Raw genomic sequence first — 25,021 nt, 5'->3', positions numbered from 1 at the left:
GAAGTGGCAAATGCGTTGACCTGTTCCCAAACCAGGTCAATGTGAGTTTGGATGGTATTAGATGGCCTTGGTTCTTCAACTAGCCTGCCCTTTCCTTTTTCAGTTGTGAGAATGTGAGGAATATCCAAACCAGAGTGAGTGGTTTTCCACTGTTTCCCTCAATATAACCCCTTTAGATCTTGCCCGAGGCAAAATGGTAGGTAAATTTACATGAGTCAAAGGAGCTCTTACCTTAGCGGGTCCCTTTTCTTTAGTAACTGAATCATCAGATGGGACTACCTGCAAAGGGATAGCCTGAATAGGCTGTTGGGCAGCTGATTGAGTAATTTTCTCAGTTGGAATGACTTCCACCGCTGTTATTGGTTTAGTTCTTTGCGTCCTCGGTCTCTTGACAAGCTTAGGAGAAGGAGTTTTCTCCGAATCTGATTCACTGAGAATCAGTTTTCGTTTTGCAGTTTTCAGTTGGGCCAAACTTTTGGCCTTCTTAGCTGATTTTGGAGCAGGTGATTGCGATTCAATCTCCTGTTTGGTTTTTGACGGCAAGATGTTTTTAGCAGTGAAGACTTTGAACTTAGATAATGTTCCAGCATTGTCAGCTACCAATCCCTTTAGTCTCAAAAGATACTGATAGGAATGGCAAAGCCTCTTGACTGTTTGGTTGATTGAAGCATATTCTTCAGAGTATTGAAAATAATATTTCTCCAGTTGGCTTTCTTTTCTCCCATGATGATGGTCATCACCTGGAATTTCTCAAGTGTATGGGCAACATAAGATTTGTCCTTAGCCAATATGCCCTTCGCCACAATGTCGGCTAATAACTGTATTTCTGGTTTCAGCTCTTTCTTTGGATCGGAAACTTTGATTTTCCGTCCATCAGCAGATAGCAAAGATTGCATTTCTCAATGTCAGATGTTTTGATTTCAGAGATGTTGACGTACCCATCAGTTGGCAAAGAGAAAATTTCTCCGAAGGTTTCTTCAGATAGGATCAACAGCTGATTATTGACAGTTACAGAGATGCTTCCATCAGCAGTGACAAACCCCTTCATATAGAATTCATTTACTTTCTTGGGGTATATTTCCTACGAAGATCCAAAAACATTCTGAGACGAGCTGATTCAATCTTCAGAAAAACGTTCTTAACATCAGCTTCTTGAACTGATAAAACTGAGTCAAAATCAATGGCCATAGCGTTCAACATGTAAGCTGGGATTTGATTCGCCATTTCGACAGATAAAATGATCTGAAATTCGTAAACGATAAGCTCTGGAATTAGTATGCTATTAGAAACTGATTGTATGCGTAAGAAGAAAACTGAAATGAAGCAGGCTTAGTACAGTTGTTCGTGACTGTTCAAATTCGGGACACGTGTCAGTCCATTAAAAATTTTGAGTAAAACTATGTGTACGTGTGCTATGGGCGTTTATGAAAAAGATGAACGGTTTAAAATAGGCCACGTTATGAATCTGCAGTCACGTCAGTTGATTTGGAATATAATAAGTTTTAAATTTGTTAACTTATGTGAGAAGATTTGTAAAATATCCAGCTGAACGATCAGTTGGGAAACTGATTCATTTCAGTTGAGAGTTCACAAACAATTGTCTTCTCAGTTAACCTCTTCAAAACTGATATTCCCCCTTAATCGATGCATAAAATAATTAAAGCGACGATATAAAATAAATTTAAAGGTCAGAAAGATTATCGTTTGATGAAACTTTGACGACCCTTCATCTTCCATGACTCTTGGCTATAAGTAGAAGTGACATGGTTAGTTTCAGTCATATTGAAAAACATATTCAAAGTAAAAGAATGGCAGATGCTAGTAGCTCGAGTGCTTCGCCATTTTCTTTGGAGACTAGGAAGGCTGTGATAGAAGATGAAGTCTTCTATGAGAGTCTTCACTACTGGGAGAAGCTTCAGAAGCTTGAGTTCCTGTATAATACTAGCGAGGCTACTACTCCCGAGCTGATGGCAGAGTTGAGAAAAGTGCGGGAGCACTTGCACATAGCTGTGTGGGTGGATATCTTCACAGATGGTCATATCTATTAGCTGATACTTCGAAAGGAGCTGAGATCCTTAGGCGCATAGCTGGTTCGCACAGCTTTTCCAAGACATCTACTGGGCCTTTATCTGCTTGGTTGAAGATGTGGATAATTGTTGTAGAAGAGAAATATAATGATGTAATCCAAGCAAATATTTATGGTTGAATGAAACATTTATTTTGGCTTAACTTTGTTTTTCTTTTTCCTGCAAATAATAAGTTTCAATAGTTATTATATATGAATTACGATCATAAACATATGAACTGATGACTGGTTAAGCGTTAAGTAATAAATATCAAACTGATATCAGTTGATAATGAACAACTGATAGTTAAGAAGCCTCGGTAAATGAGAAAGACGCTTCAGTTGATTTGAGTCTCTTCGGTTTCTTCAACATTTAAATTTCATCTATCTATAAATAAGATGATAGAATGTGAGACAATAACAGTTCAATATGTCGGATTCAAGTAACTCTGATGCATGTAGTAGTTCGCATATTCAAGTTAATTAGCAATTAAGTCCTTATTTAGAAGAATTGAAGAAGACAATGGAAGGATATGTCTTGATAAAAGTGATGTCAACATGGTTCAAGATTCATGATTTGCAGAGGGTAAGTAGTAGTGGTGATGTTCCTACTCGTGCTCAAGCAGCAACAACAAGAAAATACATTGATCGTTTTGAAGTTAGGCATGTTACAGATCTGATTGATGACAAATGTCTGTTAGAAGCGATGTTATGGAAGGAATGACATATGGTTGAGAAGATTTCTACAACTAGGTCATTTTCTAGAATCCAAATTTATGAGTTGAATAATTGGATTAGAGAATGACAGGATTCAGTTGGTTCTATGATATCTTCTGTAAACTGGGATCGATGGTATTCTTAATAAAGTATTATTTTCAATTTGTTGTATTTTTATTTTCCTGCAAATAATTCTATTAGTAAAGCAACATTAGTAATAATTTTAAGACAGATCAATTAAACCAAGAATATTGCGAAAGTAAGAAAACTTAGTCTCGGGTAATGGTTTGGTGAAGATGTCAGCTGCTTGTTGCTCAGTTGATATATACTCCAGTCTAATGTCCTTCTTCAAAGCATGATCTCTAATGAAGTGGTGTCTGACATCTATATGCTTTGTCCTTGAGTGAAGAATTGGATTATAAGTGATGGCAATTGTACTCGTATTGTCACAAAATATGGGCGAATTATTTGTAATTACTCCATAATCTCTCAGTTGTTGCTGGATCTAGATCAGTTGTGCACAGCAACTACCAGCAACAAGGTATTCTGCTTCAGTTGTTGAGGTAGCTATAGATGTCTGCTTCTTGCTGAACCAAGAGATCAGCCTGTCTCCTAGAAACTGACAAGATTCACTTGTACTTTTACGATCAAGCTTACATCCTGCATAATCTGCATCTGAATATCCAACTAAATTGAAAGTAGTCTTTAAAATACCATAACCCAACATTTTGTGTTCCCTTAAGATATTTCAAAATTCTTTTAGCAGCTGAGAAATTTGATTGCTTAGGATTTGCTTGAAATCTAGCACACATACACACAGCAAATACAATATCAGGGCGACTGGCAGTTAGGTATAACAATGACCCTATTAAACCTCGATATAATGTCGCCTCAACTGATATTCCCCCTTGATCAGTGTCCAATTTTACTGATGAGCTCATGGGAGTATTTGCAGCTGAACATGATTCCATGCCAAATTTCTTCAGCAGCTCCTTTGTATATTTAGTCTGACTGATGAATATGCCAGTCTCCAGTTTCTTCACTTGCAGTCCAAGAAAGAATGTCAGTTCACCCATCATGCTCATTTCAAACTTATCCTGCATCAGCTTAGCAAACTTTTCGCATAGATTTGGGGTTTGTTGACCCAAATATGATATCATCAACATAAATTTGAACTAATAAAATGTGATTATTCTTAGTAAATTTGAACAAGGTTTTATCAACTGATATAATAGAAAAATCATGATCAGTTAGAAATTTTGAGAGAGTTTCGTACCAAGCTCTGGGAGCTTGTTTAAGACCATATAATGCTTTGTTCAAATGATATACATGATCAGGAAAGTTGTGATTTACAAAACCTGGGGGTTGTTCAACATATACTTCCTCTTGTAGCTGGCCATTTAGGAATGCACTTTTTACATCCATTTGATAGACTTTGAAGTTCTTGAATGAAGCATAGGCAAGGAATATTCTGATTGCCTCAAGTCTTGCAACTGGTGCATATGTTTCATCGTAATCAATTCCTTCCTCTTGCCTATATCTTTGTGCTACCAGTCTCGCTTTATTGTGCAAAACTGAACCATCCTCGTTCAGTTTATTTCTGTATACCCATTTTGTCCCTATAATAGTTTTTGAAATTGGTCTTGGAACTAAGTTCCACACATTGTTATAAGTGAACTGATTTAGCTCTTCTTACATTGCATTTACCCAGTTAGGATCAGCAAGAGCTTCATCAGTTTTCTTTAATTCTAGTTGTGAGACAAAAGCTGAATAGATAAATAAATTTAGCATTTGATTGCGAGTTCTTACTGGATCAGATGGATTTCCTATTACCAACTCAGGTGGATGTGATTTTCTCCATCTGTACTCAGTATTTGTTGTATCAGCAATTACTTTAGTTGGTAACTGAATACAGTTTTCAGTCTCAGTTGGTGCTTCGTCAACTGGTATTTGAATGTTATCATTATGCTCCATCAACTGATCATTAGCAACGACTTCCTGTGCATCTGATTTATCCAGTACTTCTGGTTCAGGTGTTTGAAATATGTTTTGATTATTATGACATTCATTTTTGTCATCATCTTCCAAACTGATATCTGTAAATCGATCAACTAGCTCAACTTCATCAGTTGGCTTATCAGTTAGTTCAGTTTCATCGAAATCAACATGAGCTGATTCTTCAACATTTAGGGTTTTCTTGTTGAAGACTCTATAAGCTATACTAACTGATGAGTATCCAAGAAATATTCCTTCTGCAGATTTATCATCAAACGCTTTTAAATAATTTTTACCATTATCAAGGATAAAACATCTGCAGCCGAATATTTTGAAATAAGTAATTATACTTTTTCTTCCATGCCAGATCTCATATGGTGTTTTCATATGATTCTTATTAATCATTGATCTGTTCTGAGTATAACACGCAGTGTTTACTGCCTCTGCCCAAAACCTTTGAGAAATACCAGAATCAACAAGCATTGTTCTAGCAGCTTCTTTAAGGGTCCGATTTCTTCTCTCAGCTACACCATTTTGCTGAGGAGTTCTGGCTGCTGAGAGCTCATGCTTAATTCCAGCATTCTCTAGAAAATTTGAAAGAGTTTGATTGATGAATTCAGTTCCTCGATCTGATCTGATTCGATCAATTCCAACTGATTTTTCATTTAAAAGTCCTTTGAAGAGCTTTATCAGTTGTGAAGCAGTATGGTCTTTAGATTTGAGAAAAATAATCCAAGTAAATCTTGAAAAATCATCTACAACTACCAAGGTGTATTTCATTCCCCCTAAGCTCATGACTGGTATAGGACCAAAGAGATCCATGTTCAACAGTTCTAAGCATCGGAATGAAGATTTACAACCCTTGTTTTTAAAAGAAGATCGTACTTGTTTACCATACTGACATGCTGAGCAAAGTTTTTCTTTTGAAAAGTCTATTTTGGGCAAACCAGTTACAAGTTCATGTTTACTCAGATAGACAATGGTTTTAAAGTTTAAATGGTTTAGTCTCTTATGCCACAACCATTTTTTAGATGATTTGGAAGCAATAAAACAAACTGGTGCATAAGTTTGATCATCCCAACTGATTTTATATTTGTTTCCACAACGTTTGCCAGTTAGTATAATTTCATTAGTTAAAGTTTTGACTGAACATGAGTTTTAGTCAAAATGTACTGAGAATCCACTGTCACATAACTGACTGATGCTGATCAAGTTATACTTCAGGTTTTCTACTAATAGAACTTCTTTAAAAGTAAAGTTACCATGGATAAGCTTACCCTTACCCACAGTTCTACCTTTGGAATTGTCCCCAAAACTGATAATTGGACCACTGTATTTGATCACTTGAGATAGCACACTTGCATCTCCTGTCATATGTCGCAAACATCCACTATCCAAATACCATATTGAGTTCTTGTTTGTACCTGTTACCTGCAGTCACACACATAATATAATTTGGTACCCATATCTATTTGGGTCCTGAACTGATTAGTCCTTTAGGAACCCATACTTGGATTAGTCTAACAGACTTTCCAGTAGCTGTATTCCAAATGGTTTTTCTCGGCTTTTGTGTGCTTGTGTAGTGTACGGATGATACAATATGTGTTTTAGCTTTATTCAACTGATTGTTCAGTCTATATCTCTTCTGAACTGGCTTGCAATTATAGTAATTGGAATAGCCATTCGAATAGTTTTTGTAAAATCTCTTTGATGACTGACTTTGTGAATCAGTTGAGAATTTTTTACTATAACCAATCTCATATCTTCTAGCCTTGTTCATATTCTCAGTAGGTTGCTCAATCAGTTTACTGGGCTCAATTTGTTCTTGTACCACTGCTGATTTGACAAAGTGAATGTATTTCCCTTTGTCTATTGTTAGCTTTGGTTGAGTATCATTTGGATACATTTCTCCTTGAGTGTTGAACCCTAAACCAGTTTTATCAGAAACTGATTTTTGTGAAATCTGCATCTCATTTAGTGCAGTAGATGATTTGTTCCAAGGCTGAATAAGCTCAGTTTGTTTTGAGTTTTCAAGCATCAACTTCTGTATTAATGACTGATTTTTGTTTCTTTCTGCTTTTAACTCAGCAATTTCACTTTTTAGACTCAACTCATCGACTGATTCATCAGTTTTGGTTTTATTGTCTGTGGGATCAGTTTGCCTTTGCTTTGATTTCTTCAAATGATGATGCAAGCTTTTGATACTTATTTACCATGTCATGTAGTGTTAGAATGAGTTCTTCTCGTGTGAAATCAGTTGAGCTGAAATCAAATACCTGTTGGCTAGATGATTTTTCTGCTGCATCATTAGTCATCAAGAACTTTACTTCCTCATCAACACTAGGATGCATGAGCTTTTTGGTTCCGACTCTTCACTGTCAGTTTCTGCCCATTTAGATTTGTTTTCTTCAGCTAAGAGTACCTCGTGTTTCTTTCTGAAGATCTTCTTATCTTCCTTGGGTCTTCTTTTGCGTTCATATGATTTCTTTCTTCTATCAGTTGAGCCTTGACTGTCCTTCTTGGGTTTAGGACAATCAGCAATGAAGTGACCTGATTTGCCACAGTTATAGCAGGCATTTGGTTCATCTTTGTAATTGTTCATTTGGTATGGCTTCTGGAAGTTCCCTTGATTCTTTCTCATGAACCTTCCAAATTTTTTGATGAACAATGACATAGCATCATTACTCAACTGATCAGCAGATTTTTCGACAGAACTGATTGGTTCAGTTCTGACAGCAGCTAGAGCAGTTGTGGCTGCAGAGGTAGATGGTTCTCCTTCTCTGGTCTGCAGCTCAAATTCATAGGCCTTTAAATCAGCAAACAGATCATGAAGTTCGATTTGGTTCAGATCTTTGGACTCCCTCATTGCCATGGTCTTGACATCTCATTCCTTGGGAAGACCTCTTATTACCTTCAGTGCAATCTCTTTGTTGGTATACACTTTTCCAATTGCATTTAGCTCATTGATGATACTGCTTACTCTTTCATCATACTCGTGCATCGATTCTCCTGCCTTCATTTTTATGTTATCAAACTTTTGCACTGCAACAGAAAGTTTATTTTCTTTGGTTTGATAATTTCCTTCACACAGCTGGATCAGCTTTTCCCAAATTTCTTTGGCTGTCTTACACATTTTTATTTTGCTGAAGGTTACTTTGTCCAGCGTTTTGTACAGAATGTCTTTAGCCACATTATCAAGATTTGCTTTTCTTTTATCTTCAGTTGTCCATTCATCTCTGGGCTTTTCTATTCTTTGTGGTGCTCCTTCTGTAATGGAAACTGTTGTATTTGTTTTTAGAATCTTCATGGGTCCATCAGTTATGACATACCACATGTCATCATCTTGTGCAGCCAAATGAGCCTGCATTCTGATTTTCCAATCAGTCAAATTCTTCTCTGGAGAACATGGGAATTTTGTTGAATGAAGTCATGCTGGCAATTTTTTAGATCAAAAGTATTCAAGAACAAGATTCAACCGCTCTGATACCACTTGATAGGATCGATTAACGTATTAAGAGTGTTTAGAAGGGGGGGGGTTGAATAAACACTCACAGTTAAAACTGGTCTTTTCTAATTTTGAGTTCAGTTTGGTGACAAACTGATTCTCGGAATCTTGTTGGTCAATTACAATCAGTTAAACTAAAGTAGTTGCGGAAAAATAACTGACTGAAAGATAGAATACGAAACTGAAAAAAGTAGGCAAGGGTTGTTTCTGGATGTTCGGAGAATTTAATTACTCATACGTCACCCCTTCTATCTCAACGATAGGATATCCACTAAAAGATTTCGATCAAATACAAGAATTGTACTGACCCACTTCAGTTTGGACTTAACACCGCCAAAAACTGAAACTCTTAGTTTAACAGAATGTTCTTAGTGCGTAACTGATCTTAGCACTATCGAATTTCAACGATTATTACAACTTGCTAGTGAGCTCAAATTGTAGCCTTAACTGCTACGAATATATAAAGTAAGAGTGAGCTAAGATTTTGACAGAGTGACAGGCAAGCTTTTCAATAGTGTTGACTCCCTCTTGGTCTTCTATCATATTTATAAGCTTCTTTTCTCCAACGATAACTTGAGATGAATTTGAATCTTTGTATCCATTGATTTCTACTTGATTATTCCTTGGACATTGTTTGCTTCATTTATTGTGATGCGGCGTCTTAATTGCTTTCGCCGAAATGCGTTTTTCTAAGCTGTATTGATTGAAGTGCGGCGTTGCAATCTTCTATATCTCTTGACGGTTGAATGTTCTTTCCCGAGACATGTTCAGTTTAATGGTGCTTAGCATACGGCTGAATATATCAACTGATCAGTTTCCAACTGATCAGTATTCTTTATTAGATCAGCTGATTTCAGTTGTTAAGTCCAGTTGCAGAGTTCAATTTACTCGATCAGTTGGTTCGTATTTTCAGTTGGTTCATATTTTGTCAAACGCCGGAATTTAGTTTCCAACACATATGACCAACCATGGCTCGATCTAGACATGGTGAGGTATTGTGTGACCCATGGCTAAGGTCCAAAAGCCAACCACAATCCACTTAAACCCCCAAACCCGAAGGTTCACTCACCCACGCCAGAAACAAGAAAACCGAGGGGCACTTGTATTGTTGTTTAAAAATTTGATGAATCCGTGGACCAGGCCTTGAAAGGTTGTCTTGGTCATGTCCTAGACATGCTAAGGGAGGATTCTAACCATGGTTACAGGCCTTGGGCCAACCAAGATTCGAACATTCACCTTAGCCAACCAAACAATCAAAATCATGACTCAACTTGCAACTATGGGAAAGTTGCTGTCAAGTCTTTAACCGGAGTGCATGGAATTGAATCAATGAACCAACAATGTCCTAACACACTCATATTCATGCTTAGAAGCAGCCTTGAGTGCCTGGAACCGAAGCAACATCTTGAAATCAACAAAACACCCCAACCGTGAAGCATAGAACAAAAAGGCCGAGAAGGACCGGCACAGATTTTTGCAAAGTTGCTGTAAATTTTGTGTTGTTTCGTGAATCATGAACATATAATGGTTTAAAAATATCTATAGGACTTGACTGAATAGAAAGAAACAATATGCACATGCCTGGAAATCTTTTTTGAATAAAACAAAGCAATACGACGAACACGGCGCGGCAGAGTTGGAGTTGTATTTTTCTCTCTTATTTCCTGCTGCTAACTCACGATTCTTTCTGCTATTTTCTCTAAAAATTTCGAAGGTAAGGTGTAGGAGAAAATGCTAGGTAATGAAGGTGAAAGTTACCAATGAGGAGTTTGATTGGCAAATCTATTGTTTCTATTCTTGCTACATGAATTGAAGGGGTTAATATGCTAGATTGATGGGTTGAGGGAAATTAGGTGGGTGATGACCGAAATTTGTTGTCTAAATGCAAGGTAAAATATTGCTTAAATCTTGTATTTTGAATTCTTAAAGTTTTAAACATCCACTATGTATTTTAGTAAATTAATAAATTAGATTAGAATAACAATTTCTTGCATTGCATGACTTAGTCGTTAAAATTTATTATTAAAATGTTAGGTTATAATTTCTTGAACATATTAGACTTTGATTGATTTATCCCAATTGGTTACATATTTTAATTTAGGCTTTAATTAAATATTGGACATGAAAGAACTTATTTAATAACTTATATCCAATTAATTTAAATAAATCTTAAAACCTTCTTTATCATTAAAATAAATTATTCCTTGACTTAAATTAAATTTATGAATATTTTCTTATTATTAATCTTATCTCAATTCTCCAAACTCCAATCTGGCCTCGCGTATTTATCCGAAAAGATAAAAACTAAACTTCTGCGTTTAAAATAAATAATCACGTACTTAGCAAATTTTAAAAAAATGAATTAAACGCTTCATATATATATATATAAATCATTTTTAATTTAAATAATAGCAATTATGGCATGGCTTATACGTAATCTGATTTTTCCGGTTCTACATACCTTGATGTCTTCTTCTACTCGTAGAGCTTGATTGACAGCAGAAACATAACTGACAACTTCTGTGGACAATGTTGCCCAACGAATATCTAGATTTAATCCTTGAACAAATTTTTTTCTTTATCTTGCCTAATCTTCCATGTAGTGTGGTGCATAATGTATAAGACGGTGGAATTCTGCCTCATATTGAGCTACGATCATGTCACCTTGGACTAAATCCATAAATTCACGTTCTCGGGTATTTAATATAACTTGAGTTATATATTTACCTTAGAATTCTTGCAGAAAATTGTCCCACGTTTTTGGGGTGTGATTCTTTGTCCACTTATGTTCCACCGTACGCCACCAGTTATGAGCTGCTTCTTCAAATAAGTAAGTGGAAAAATTCACCTTTTGTTCTTCAGAATAATTAATAATAAAGAATATTTTGTTGATTTTGCTTAGCCAAGATTCTGCTTGATACGCATCTGGTTTGCCTTCAAACTTTGGCGGTTTGAATCTCAAAAATCTCTCAAGAGCTCTATCATTTGCCTCAATGTGATGTTCTTGATCTTGATCATGAGGTCGTTGTTGATTTTGCTGACAAAACTGCACAAATTGATGCATTATTTCAAACAAATTTTGCACATTTTGTTCTTGGGGGGTTTGTGTTGAGCGCTTCTGGAAATTCCACTAGTTGCCGAGTTGTGGTCATCTTGAGATGGAATTCCTTGTCTGATTCTGGCTTGAGTACTATTTTGTGAACACGTCATTCTAAACACATAAATATAAAATATGAAATATCTTGCACTATATTTATATATCATAAATGTACATAGTTATGTCAGAGGGTAAACAGTCAGTTTTATTTATAAACAGGAGATGTTTTAAATATTTACAATACCCAATCATAATACAAAAAGAACTAGCAAGCTGGGTCATCATGCCTACAAAAAGTGATGACCTTGATAATCATCATACCTAAAAAAGATGATGATTATTAATACTAGTTATATACTAGTTTCAAATAGTCATTGTCTTCATTCGTCGTCTGAGAGATCTATAAAAGTTGTGTGGCTCGAGCCTTCATTTGTGCCTGTGGTTTTCATGGTAACATTTTGATCCGTATTTGGCAGTGACGTATATGGTTCAACTGGGTCTAGTTCATAATTAAGCTCATTAACATTTTCACTTTCGGGTATGATAGTCATTGGAACAAGTTCATCTACTCCAAATAAAAAGTTTTTCCCCGTGAAGTCAAAAAGAAATTCGACTTCAGATGACTGCAACAGATAATATTCTATCATAAAGGGTTTTCGATCTAGTTTTGTGTTCATGACTCCAGAATATTCTACAAAAGGGGTTGGTACATACTGTGGAATATTTTTAGTCAAGCTACTACCTTCGGTTTCAAATGTGTTAATGATGGGAGGAGCTGTGGTCTGATCAGCTTGATTTGTGTAAGATGGACCGATAACATCAGGTTCCATTCCGTGGATAGATTGATAAAAAAATTCACGCCCATGCATGATTAAGTGGTCAATGTGGATTGAAGGGTGTGATACTCCTTTTAGGAAACTAATCAAATCTCGGTCATAGAATTCATGCATGTCTAGTAAGTATATAAGAGTGTGGTCTCTTTCATACAGTACATGACCCAATTCTCCCTGATATGCCAGATTATCAGCCCTCATCCATTCTTCAATAAATCCATGAAAAGTTTCAGTTGTTCTAAAGGTTTCAAAATGCTCCCGATACATATTCACTAGGCATTTCAAATCCGAGTTTTCTTTGCTTAATTTTGTTATTTCTTCCTCCATTTGTTTGATGATTATAGTTTGTTTATTTCTTGATGTCCCACTAGACTCCGTCATCCTGAAAGGAAAACAGTTCAATTATGAGGAAAACATAAAGATTAAAGTATGACATTATAATAAACCTTAGGCTCCTGTCTCTAGACTCTAAGAAACCTGGGCTCTAAAACCACCTCTGTGGCACCCGGTTTAGGAATTCATAATTATTTCCTTATTGAGTGCCACATTTTCTACAATATTTATTTATTGAACTGCTATCTTTATTTTTACCATTGTTAAAAAATATTGTAGATAAAATTTAAATATTTTCTACTATCATTAAAAGATTATACACAAATATTTACATTCTTATTTCAAATATGTACAATTATTTTGCAGTGGAAGTTTAACATTTATTTATAAACAGATCATCATGACTTTCAAACGCTCTTATTTCAGCTTCAGTTATTTTCCTCCTGTTCCAATTCTGGGGTTCCTGTGTCTGGAAATTACAATAGACGAAGAGAAACAGAGGGTTAAGTCTTTGAGGACTTAGTGAGTTTAAATTAATATATATCTTTTAATTAAGTTAAAATAACGCTTCAACATAATTATGCATGAAGTAATAAGCATAACAAATTAGATGTTATGAATGCTATGAAATTACTACGAATAATAGATAAATTCAATTATTTCACAAATTAACATTTCGTGGCTCTACTTAAGACTTATAAGATCCTTTTACGAGCCGTATGAACCATTCTCCGGACAAAAATACTCGGTGCGCGTTGTTCAGATGAACCATATATCCAAGACTTTTGACCCGTTGTTCATTGGACTCACTTTCCGGGCCAAAGCCACGTTGTCCAGTGGACTCAATTTCCGGACCGAAATCCGTTGTCGATGACTCCATTCATTAATGGTATATCAATCCATTCATAAATATGCAAGAAAATATATCAGTACTCGAAATGAATTGTAGATGATATTTGAACATTAAATAAATGCTATTGAAATTTCCAGGCCAAATGCCAAAGGCTTTAATAGAAGAATGAATAGTAATTTCCTCACCTGATAACTTACAGTTTAGGCTTGATTAGTAATCCGAATTGTTGAAGCAAGTCCTAAAAATATATTATGAATGATATTTATATGTTAGAGTTTTAAATAAAGTTGATCATTTCCAGATTATTTTTTGTTTAAAATTTTATCCGGTTGATTTTACTTAAGTTTGCAAAATTCATATTAATTAGAAGATATCTCTAAACATTACGAAAGTTGGCCAAAAAGTCGAAAATATGACCAGAAAGGTTCGGCTACTGGAAAAACGCCGATACGGAGGCTCGTGGGGTACACGCGCCGACGTTGCCGGCGCGTGACTGGCCTTCCGGCGGCCATGCGCGGCCAGGTTTTTTCCAGGTTATGTAACTTTGAAAGATCTTTAATTCAATATTTTGGGACGACGGACGGTATGTACCTTATCTATGCAACAAGAGGTACAACTTTTGTTTTCAAGTCAACCTCTAGTTTGGTGTGTAGCTATAAGAAGATGAGCGAAAATTACCTAGCTTGAAACGGGACTTCGTTGTCGTTTCTCGAAATATCTTTGTTTGATTTTCTTGTTCTTTGATCGATCCTTTTACGTCACCTCCAGTGCTATATTGCTTTATGATATGAGATGAATAGTTGGTGATTTATTGGGATTTTTCGGAAAAGTTTATAGATTTTTCTTCTATTTTTTTTTTCTCTTTTCCCTTTCCTCTTCCCTCTTCCTTCTCTCTTCAGTTGATTTCTGTTGTTAGTTTGAAAGGGTTCGGCTATATTTATAGCCGAGAATCCATACTTATCTTATAAATTTTATTTTTTTATTTTTTATTCTTTTTATTTATTTATTAAATGGAAAACATTTTATGTTTATCCAAACTTAATATTATTATATTCTTGTATTTAATTATTATATTATATTAAACCTATGTATTGAATCTAATTATAAATTATCTTACATTGAAATTAATAATTATTGTACTTAGTTACTTAACATATATGTTGAGCATTATTATAATATTTTATTATATTTTGGGTATTTGGTCTTGGAATGAGAACTATAGTACTTGATGAATTTTTTAAGTGTATTGTGATGTATTTTAATGTATTTCTAGATACTTTGGACAAATAAAATTTGTACCGAAAAAATAATGTGGTAAAAAATAATAAAATGAAAATAATAAAAGTTAGTTATATTAATAAACTTTTAAATGTATTTATGCACCTTTGTGTTTAGGGTGTCACAATTTAATTATAAAAAAATAAAATATATTTACTAAATCAAATAAACAGTTATTTTAAAAAAAATTTAAAATAATATTAAATTATGAAAATATATGATATAAATATACAATAAATATTTTTTTAGACATAAAATATATAAAATTTTAAGCAATATTTAATAATTATATTTTTTTTTAAAAATGAACATTTTCGGGTCAACCTGAACCCAATCAACCCGATCATTTTTTTCGGGTTAGCTATCGGGTCTAACCTGATATGACTCAAACCCAAAAATCCAAAATCCAAACTTGATTTTTTTCAGGTTGAACCCTGTCGGGCTGATGGGTCGTGTATGATTTTGATACCCCTACAACCAGTGGTACAATGCCAAAACTATATTCAAGCAGAGGAAAATAAATTCACTTTGTCAAATCAGTCATGGTACATGAGAATCCTGAGTTCAAAAATTCTGTAGAAAAATAAACTTAAAAATCAGTTGAAAATATGAACAGGGTAAACCGACATGGAATTGTGTACATTCCTAAAATTTCAGCTGAAACAAACAACTGGTCTCAAAAGATGTAACACCCTTACTCTATACTTGACATGATTACCATAATCAAAATAGGATTTGAATGATATATCTATATTATGAAGCAATTAAAACAAGGGGGATCAATATGACGGTTTATAAAAATTTTGGCATGATGTCCCTATATTTTGAATACACCAACACTCAAGCAACAATAACAATATGTAATACACCAACACTCAAGCAACAATAACAATATGTACATATAATCTTATCCTTATATACAAACATATTATGTATCATTATACACATAGACATACACCTTGTAAAACTTGTTTCAAACCCTGACATTAAATTCATTATAATACATATGCGGAAGCTATACAATAAGACGTCCCGGTTCTTCTCGAGGTGAGTCACGTCACAAGCATCCATTGGCGAACCGGCATCCTATATATCTTCATTACCTGATCCTATAATACATGAGCTACGTGAGTTTATAAAACTCAATAAATTGGCATTTATACGTATCAATATGCGTAGAAGGAACATACATATCAAGTCGTGATCAACAATGAATCTTTAAACCATGTCATACTATAGCATATATTCATGTTCATTTTTGTACTTGAGCCTAATTAGTTGACCTGTACTACCGTGCTTGCTTTATTATATAGCTACTACTGTGTTGGACGTCAGGGAGCACCTTTGACAACCCCACGCCCCATGAACATATATTGCTCAATAGGTTTGGTGGACTTAAAACAACCCATGATGTCAACAAGCTCTATATAATATAAAAATCAATCTATTTCCTTTCACGTTCATGTTCATGTTCATAACATAGCACCCGTCATAAATATTCATGAGTTTCTTTCATATTTATACATAACAATGGAATATGGTGCTATGTTTTCATCAATAAAGATACTAACAATGTACATATAGCAATAATCAATGGGGAGCATTTGAAATTCATAATATTACTCATGTATTACTTCAAGAACATGCCAACTTACAGTCCAAGTGTACGACTACTGGTTTGAGACGATGTTTCTCGCTCTATATTGTCAAATACATCAATAAACCAATCACTATGTATATACTAGGTGAAAATCATTCCTTTATTGTCCTCTACATGTATAATAACTAAAAGAGAAGAAAACTTACAAACTTAGGAAGTTCTTGTGATGGAGAACTTAATTCTAACTTCCAAATGATGAAAGAAATGAAGAAGGGAGCTTTTGGGAGGAAGAAATCTTGTTTCCTTCGTGTTTTGCTGGTAAAGAGGTGAAGAAATGGTTGGATTTTCTTAGAAAGTCGAAACTTATCTTTTTATACATGAGGTGGCGCCCGGGCGGACGTATTTTACCGCCTGGGCGAGGAATTTTCGGCCCTAAACTTTAAAAATTTTATGCAGGTCCACCCTGGCGGACATTCTCTTCGGCCCGGGCTAGCAACTTTCGGCCCTGCACACTATTTCATCAAATATCGCTCCAAAAACATTTCTTCCTTTCATAATCGGAAAACGTGGTAAACATAAAAGTTGTATCCCTATGTCTTGGCTTGAATCTCATACTTATTTCATGTCATTTGGAAGTCTGAGTAAAAAGTTATTCTTATTCTCTCAACATGTGTTAGTGAAGGAATGACGATATACACGACACATTTCGGGGCAATTTTGGCTTGTCTTCCACAATGATTTTGACAAAACCCAAAACATGAAAGTTGTAGCCTTACATCTTAACTTTCTAATGATTATGGCCTCACTATAATTTGGATACATATTCTAATCATTATGCTAAAATCCGTAAAAACGGTCATATTTTCATCTCATTTCCTACCAATTTCATTATATTACCTCCACCTACACATCTTACTATCACTATTTAGACATATATTCATTCTCAATACACCATGGACAATCTAGAAATTATATTCAATCTCAATATCGATACCTCAATCAACATGTAAAACATAATGAGCTAAATAACTACATATTAAATGGCATAAACGTATTATTATCATTTGTACGAGTAACCGAACATTACAATTCTCCCCTCCTTCAATGAATTTCATCCTCGAAATTTTACAAGCCATATAGTTCAGGATATCTCTGTTGAATCTCGTCTTCTCGCTCCCAAGTTGCCTTTTCAATTGCATGATTGCGCCATAACAGTTTTAGCAAGGGTATTTCGTTGCCTCGTAACACTTTTGATTTCCTATCGAGGATTTGGATTGGCCGTTCTTCATACTGAGAGATTCAATGCAAGCTCCAATGGTTCGTAATGAAGAACGTGAGAAGGATTGGCCAAATATTTTCGTAGCAAGGTAACATGAAAAACGTTATGAACATTTGATAAGTTCGGTGGTAAAGAAACTCGGTAGGCCCTGTCTTCTATTCTTTCCAAGATTTCAAATGGACCGATATATCTTGGACTCAATTTTTCCTTCTTACCAAAACGTAAAATTCCCTTCAATGGTGATATCTTTACAAATACATGGTCACCAACCTGAAATTCCAATCGACAACGTCGCACATCAGCATAGCTTTTCTGTCGGCTTTGGGCAGTGTGCATTCTTTTTCTGATCTTAGTTACCAATTCAGCTGTCTGTTGTACCAATTCACGGTCTAATAATTTTCTTTCTCATACTTTATCCCAATGTACCGGAGAGCGACATTTTCTACCATATAATGCAGTATATGGTGCCATTCCAATGCTTGGCTGATAGCTATTATATTGTTATATGTAAACTCATCCAACGGTAGTTTACTAGTCCCAACTGCCTGGAAAATCAATAGTACAGGCCCTCAACATATCTTCCAATATCTGATTCACTCGTTCTGATTGTCCATCAATTTGAGGATGGAACGCCGTACTAAATGACAATCGAGTTCCCATAGCATGATGTAAACTCTTCCAAAATGCAGACGTAAATTTGTGATCTCTATCAGATACAATGGACACTGGGATGCCATGAAGTCTCACTATCTCTTTGATGTATTCTTCAGCATATTGATTCATCGTGTATGTGGTATTCACCGGAAAAAAGTGAGCCAATTTCGTAAGTCGATCCACAATAACCCCTATAGCATTGAACCCTTTTTGTGTTCTTGGCAAACCAAGAATGAAATCGATCGTAATGAGTTCCCATTTCCACTCAGGAATGGGTAGTGGTTTCAGGAGTCCTGCTGGTCTTTGATGTTCAGTCTTGACCTGTTGACAAGTTAGACATTGTGCAACAAATTGAGCAATGTCCTTTTTTTATACCTGGCCACCAAAATAATGGTTTCAAATCTTTGTACATTTTCGTGTCCTCCTAGATGGATCGAGTAGGGTGTAGCATGAGCATCAATAAGAATGTCAGTTCTTATCGTTCCTTGTTTTGCACACACAATCTCCCTCGATATGTCCATATTTCTTCCCTATTCAAATCAAAGTTCAAATTTCCTTTTTCTTCATCACTCTGTCTCAGTTGTTGTAATTCATTATCTGCATTTTGTTCGGCCTTGATCCTGTCTTCAAGTGTGGGTCGAACCATGAGAGATGATAACTGGATTGCAGCTCCTTTTGGAATAACATCAATTTTCAAGTTCTGTAAATCCATAAAATTTGTTCTTGTAATTGCATTGCAGCAATAGAACTGGACTTTTGACTTAATGCATCTACAAACATTGGATTTACCTGGATGATAATTCATAACACAATCATAATCTTTCACAAATTCCAACCAACGTCGTTGTCGCATATTCAGTTCTTTTTGCGTGAATAAATATTTCAAAATCTTTTGGTCCGTGTATATTTTACACCTTCACCATACAGATAATGGCGCCATATTTTAAACGCAGATACCACTGCTTCCAGTTCTAAATCATGTGTGGGATAATTATTTTCATATTCCTTCAATTGTCTTGATGCATAAGCAATGACCTTCCCGTGCTGCATTAACACTGCTCCTAAACCTTGTTTCGAAGCATCACTGTATACCACAAAATCTCCTGGTCCTTTTGGTATAGCAAGGTCCGGTGCTGACTGTCAATTTTATTTTTAACTCTTGGAAACTATGCTCACATGCTTCGTTCCATACAAATCTCACATTCTTTCTTGTTAAAGCAGTCAAAGGCAATGTTATATTAGAAAATTCCGCTATAAACCGACGGTAATAACCATCTAACCCAAGAAAACTACGTACCTCAGTAACAGTAGTTGGTCGTAGCCAGTTATTAACAGCTTCAATCTTACTTGGATCCACTGATATGCCTTCTTTTGAGATGATATGGCCCAAGAAGGCTACTTGTTCAAGCCAAAATTCGCATTTCTTCCATTTGGCATACAAATGTTTATCTTTCAAAGTGTGCTGAACTAATTTTAGATGTTCTCGATGCTCCTTTACAGTTCGTGAGTAGATGAGAATATCATCTATTAACACAATCACGAACTTGTCTAGAAATAGCTTGAAAATTCTGTTCATTAAATCCATAAAAGCAGCTGGTGCATTCGTTAATCCAAATGGCATTACAAGAAATTCATAATGCTCATACCTGGTTCGGAAGGCAATCTTTGAGATGTCATCGAACTTTACTTTTAGTTGATTATAGCCTGATCGTAAATCAATCTTCGAAAAGATAGCAGCTCCTTGTAATTGATCAAACAAATCATCAATTACTGGGAGTGGATATTTGTTTTTAATTTTCACTTTGTTCAACTCTTTATAATCAATGTATAGACGAAGGGTACCGTCTTTCTTTTTCACAAATAAAACAGGTACACCCCACGGTGAAAAACTCGGTCTAATAAACCCTTTATCAAGTAATTCCTGTGATTGTTCTTTTAATTCTTTCATTTTCTGTAGGAGCTAATCGATAAGGAGTTTTTGAGATCGGATGATTTCCTGTCACGATATCAATCACAAATTCGATCTCCCTATCTGGGATAAGCCTGTTACGTCATCAGAAAATACTTTCGGGAATTCACAAACAACATTTGTATCTTTTAATTCACGAACAGGTGGGTCAATAGTTAAAACAATCCTTGACACCCCTTTGGTAGTAATTTACAAGCCTTCATACAAGAGATTATCTGAAGAGGTAAGGGTATACATGCACGCGCTACTGTGAATGGTTCAGCTCCTACTGGTGCAAATTTGATCATCTTTATGCCACAGTCGATGGTAACTCGGTACTTCGAGAGCCAATCCATTCCCAATATCACATCAAAATCAGTCATCCTCAGAACTATCAAGTCAGCATACATCTGATGGCCTTGGGCATATATTGGACACCCTCTCACAATCTGATCTGTCTGTAATTCTTTCCCAGAAGGTAAAGCTATGGCGAGTTGTGTCTCTGTTGTACTTGATGTAATGCCCAGTCTCCGTACAAACGATTTCGAAATAAAGGAATGCGTGGCTCCTGAATCTAGTAAAACAATAGCAGTAATACCAGAAATCAAGAACATACCAGTTATCATCGATGTATCCGCATCCACTTCCTCTTTAGTCATGGAGAAAAGGCGTCCTTGTACTTTCTCAGAACTCCCTGGACAATTCCTGGCGAGATGCCCTTGGCTTTTTACAACGATAACAAACATTAAAACCTTGCATACATTCCCCACCATGAAGTTTGACACATTTAGGACAAGGTGGTCTGTCTTGTTGTTTACGTGCAGGGGGATCCTTGCCACGAGGTTCCTCTGGTCGAGTACCCCTACTATCAGTATTTTTGCCTTGTCCTATTCCTTGGCTCCTTTGAAAGTACTGCTGCCTTCGTTGTTGTCTATCTCTATCATGTCTTGCTCATCCTGTTCTGCCATAAGTTCTCTTTCTACTATCTCTCCATATGTACCAACCTTCGACATCCGTACATCTCTTTTAATTTCAAAGCGAAGTCCCCGCAATGAAGTGTTCGCCCTTACTTGTGTCATCATGTGCAATATATGGTACATATTGGACTCCGACCTCAAATTATTGTATGTATTCCGCCATTGACATGGTTCCTTGCTTCAGATTAAGGAAATCACTGGATTTCTTGGCTCGTACATCTTTACTGAAATATTTGTTGTAAAACATGGATTTAAATGTATCTCATGTCAATGGTATCGCAGGTAATGCCACCCTTGCACTCTCCCACCATATTCTTGCATGTTTTGTTAATAAAAAGATGGCATAAGTTACTTTGTTAGCATCTTCCATATGAAAGTAGGAGAAGATGGACTTCCAACGACTTAATCCATTCTTCTGCTACTACTGGATCGGTGCTTCCCATGAATTCCGGAGAATTCAGACGTCGAAAACAATCATATACATCTGTTTGAACAGGTCCTTGTCTGGGTAGCATGGCTTGTGCGTGTGCCTGCACATGAGTAGTCCGTTGCATCTCAAGTAATTGTTGTATCTGCTCCCCATGGACTTTCGCTCGTTGTTGGAGCAGCTGAGCAAAATCATCTACAGGTCGTGGCGCACTGCCCTCATCTTCGACTGCTGGGGCCTTGCCCTTAGTTGACTCTCCTTCCTGTACCTTACGTTTAGGTGGCATCGTCTTTTATCTTAACTTACATATAGGTCACGTAGAAACACATAACGTAGTATAAACTATGGATACAAAGATACTTACTTGCCAAGTTCCCCATGTATGGATGAAGTGCATTGTCTTCCTTGTCGAAGAACCGTGGGCTCTGATACCACTTTAAAATGTCACACCCTTACTCTATACTTGACATGATTACCATAATCAAAATAGGATTTGAATGATATATCTATATTATGAAGCAATTTAAACAAGGGGCATCAATATGACGGTTTATAAAATTTTTGGCATGATGTCCCTATATTTTGAATACACCAACACTCAAGCAACAATAACAATATGTAATACACCAACACTCAAGCAACAATAACAATATGTACATATAATCTTATCCTTATATACAAACATATTTTGTATCATTATACACATAGACATACACCTTATAAAACTTGCTTCAAACCCTGACATTAAATTCATTATAATCTTATCCTTATATACAAACATATTTTGTATCATTATACACATAGACATACACCTTATAAAACTTGCTTCAAACCCTGACATTAAATTCATTATAATACATATGCGGAAGCTATACAATAAGATGTCCCGGTTCTTGTCGAGGTGAGGCACATCACAAGCATCCATTAGCGAACCGACATCCTATATATCTTCATTACCCGATCCTGTAATACATGAGCTAAGTGAGTTTAAAAAACTCAATAAGTTGACATTTATACGTATCAATATGCTAGAAGGAACATACATATCAAGTCGTGATCAACAATGAATCTTTAAACCATGTCATACTATAGCATATATTCATGTTCATTTTTGTACTTGAGCCTCATTAGTTGACCTGTACTACCGTGCTTGCTTTATTATATAGCTACTACTATGTTGGACGTCAAGGATCACTTTTGGCAACCCCATGCCCCATGAACATATATTCGCCAATAGGTTTGGTGGACTTAAAACCACCCATGATGTCAACAATCACTATATCATATAAAAATCAGTCTTTTTCCTTACATGTTCATGTTCATAACATAGCACCCATCATCAATATTCATGAATTTCTTTCATATTTATACATAACAAGGGAATATGGTGCTATGTTTTCATCAATAAAGATAATAACAATGTACATATAGCAATAATCAATGGGAAGCATTTGCAATTCATAATATTACTCATGTATTACTTTAAGAACATGCCAACTTACAGTCCAAGTGTACGACTACTGGTTTGAGACGATGTTTCTCGCTCTGTACTGTCAAAAACATCGGTAAACCAATCACTATGTATATACTAGGTGAAAATCATTCATTTATTGTCCTCTACATGTATAATAACTAAAAGAGAAGAAAACTTACACCCTTACGAAGTTCTTGTGATGGAGAACTTAATTCTAACTTCAAAATGATGAAAAAATGAAGAAGGGAGCTTTTGGGAGGAAGAAATCTTGTTTCCTTCGTGTTTTGCTAGTAAAGAGGTGAAGAGAATGGTTGGATTTGCTTAGAAAGTCGAAACTTATCCTTTTATACATGAGGCGGCACCCGGCAGAGGTCTTTTACCGCCCGGACGAGGAACTCTCGGCCCTAAACTTTAAAAATTTTATGCAGGTCCGCCCGAGCGGACATTCTCTTCGGCCCGAGGTGAGCAACTTTTGGCCCTGCACACTATTTCATCAAAAATCGCTCAAAAAAACATATCTTTCTTTCATAATCGGAAAAAGTGGCAAAGATAAAAGTTGTAGCCCTATGTCTTGCTTTGAATCTCCAACTTGTTTCATGTCATTTGGAAGTCTGAGTAAAAGGTTATGCTTATTCTCTCAACATGTGTCAGTGAAGGAATGATGATATACACGACACATTTCAGGGGCACTTTTGGCTTGTCTTCAGAATGATTTTGACAAAACCCTAAACATGAAAGTTGTAGCATTATGATTTCTAATGGTTATGTTCTCACATAATTTGGATACATATTCTAATCATTATGCTAAAATCCGTAAAAACTGTCATATTTTCATCTCATTTCCTACCAATTTCATTACACTACTTCTACCTACACATCTTACTATCACTATTTAGACACATATTCACTCTCAATACACCATGAACAATCTAGAAATCATATTCGATATCAATATCGATACCTCAATCAACATGTAAAACATAATGAGCTAAATAACTACATATTAAATGACATAAACGCACTATTATCATTTTACGAGTAACCGAGCATTACACAAGAAGTCCAGTTATGCCAAACGAAAGTCAGCCATAAGCTGTTGTTGCAATTATTATTATAGCAAGCCTGTTCAAAAGCGATATCAGATGAAAAACAAGGATAAAAAAGTACAAACACAAGATATATCAACATCACCACACTCACAAGTCACACACAATTCAAGAAAGGTTATTTGGAACACAGAAACTGGTAGATCTGTTCGAACTGATCCAAATCTGGGTTTCTCAAAGGACTAATCAGTTATGGACCCAATTTGGGTACCAAATTTATTTATTATTTGATAGAAAACAGATGTGGAAACTTAAACTACAACCTAATCAGCATTAGACAAATATCCAGTAATGATTATTCAGTTGAATTCAGCAAGCAGTTGAATTAAGCAAGCATGCATGTTCAGTTATTAAATGAAACTGTTGTTTTAATCATGATAGGAAACATATGTGGAAACACATTGTTGGAACATTTCATGTTTGCAATCTTGATTTTGATGTTAACAAAACTTGTTATGTTATTTCTAATGATTTACCTAAGTGCGCAGGAAGCTAGAACTGATCAGGCTTCGAACTTGATCAGTTATCGAGACAAAAACTGAAGCTAACAGATGCAAACCGGAAGTGCCAGCTGATTGCCCAAACCGAATAAGCTCAACTGATATATCAAAGAACAGTTCAACAGATTGTCCATCTGATAGGTGGTTCAGCAGTAGAACTTCAGAAGCCCGGCCAGCTGATGAAGTGGTCAACTGATGAAGAGCCCAGCTGACCAATTCAACTGAAAGAGTGAAATCAGTTCAAATGACGAGTCAAGTGATTTCACCAGCCCAACTGAAGATCGAGTTAGATTATTAGTTAGGTGCATCAGTTAGGATTCAATCAGTTGTAATTCAAGACAAGCTTATCTAAATGAATTCCAGCTACGCACACAGTTACA

The sequence above is a fragment of the Primulina tabacum genome, chromosome 9 (genome assembly GCF_025594145.1).
Source record: "Primulina tabacum isolate GXHZ01 chromosome 9, ASM2559414v2, whole genome shotgun sequence".
Classification (NCBI taxonomy): domain Eukaryota; kingdom Viridiplantae; phylum Streptophyta; class Magnoliopsida; order Lamiales; family Gesneriaceae; genus Primulina; species Primulina tabacum.
This window is presented reverse-complemented; position numbering follows the sequence as displayed.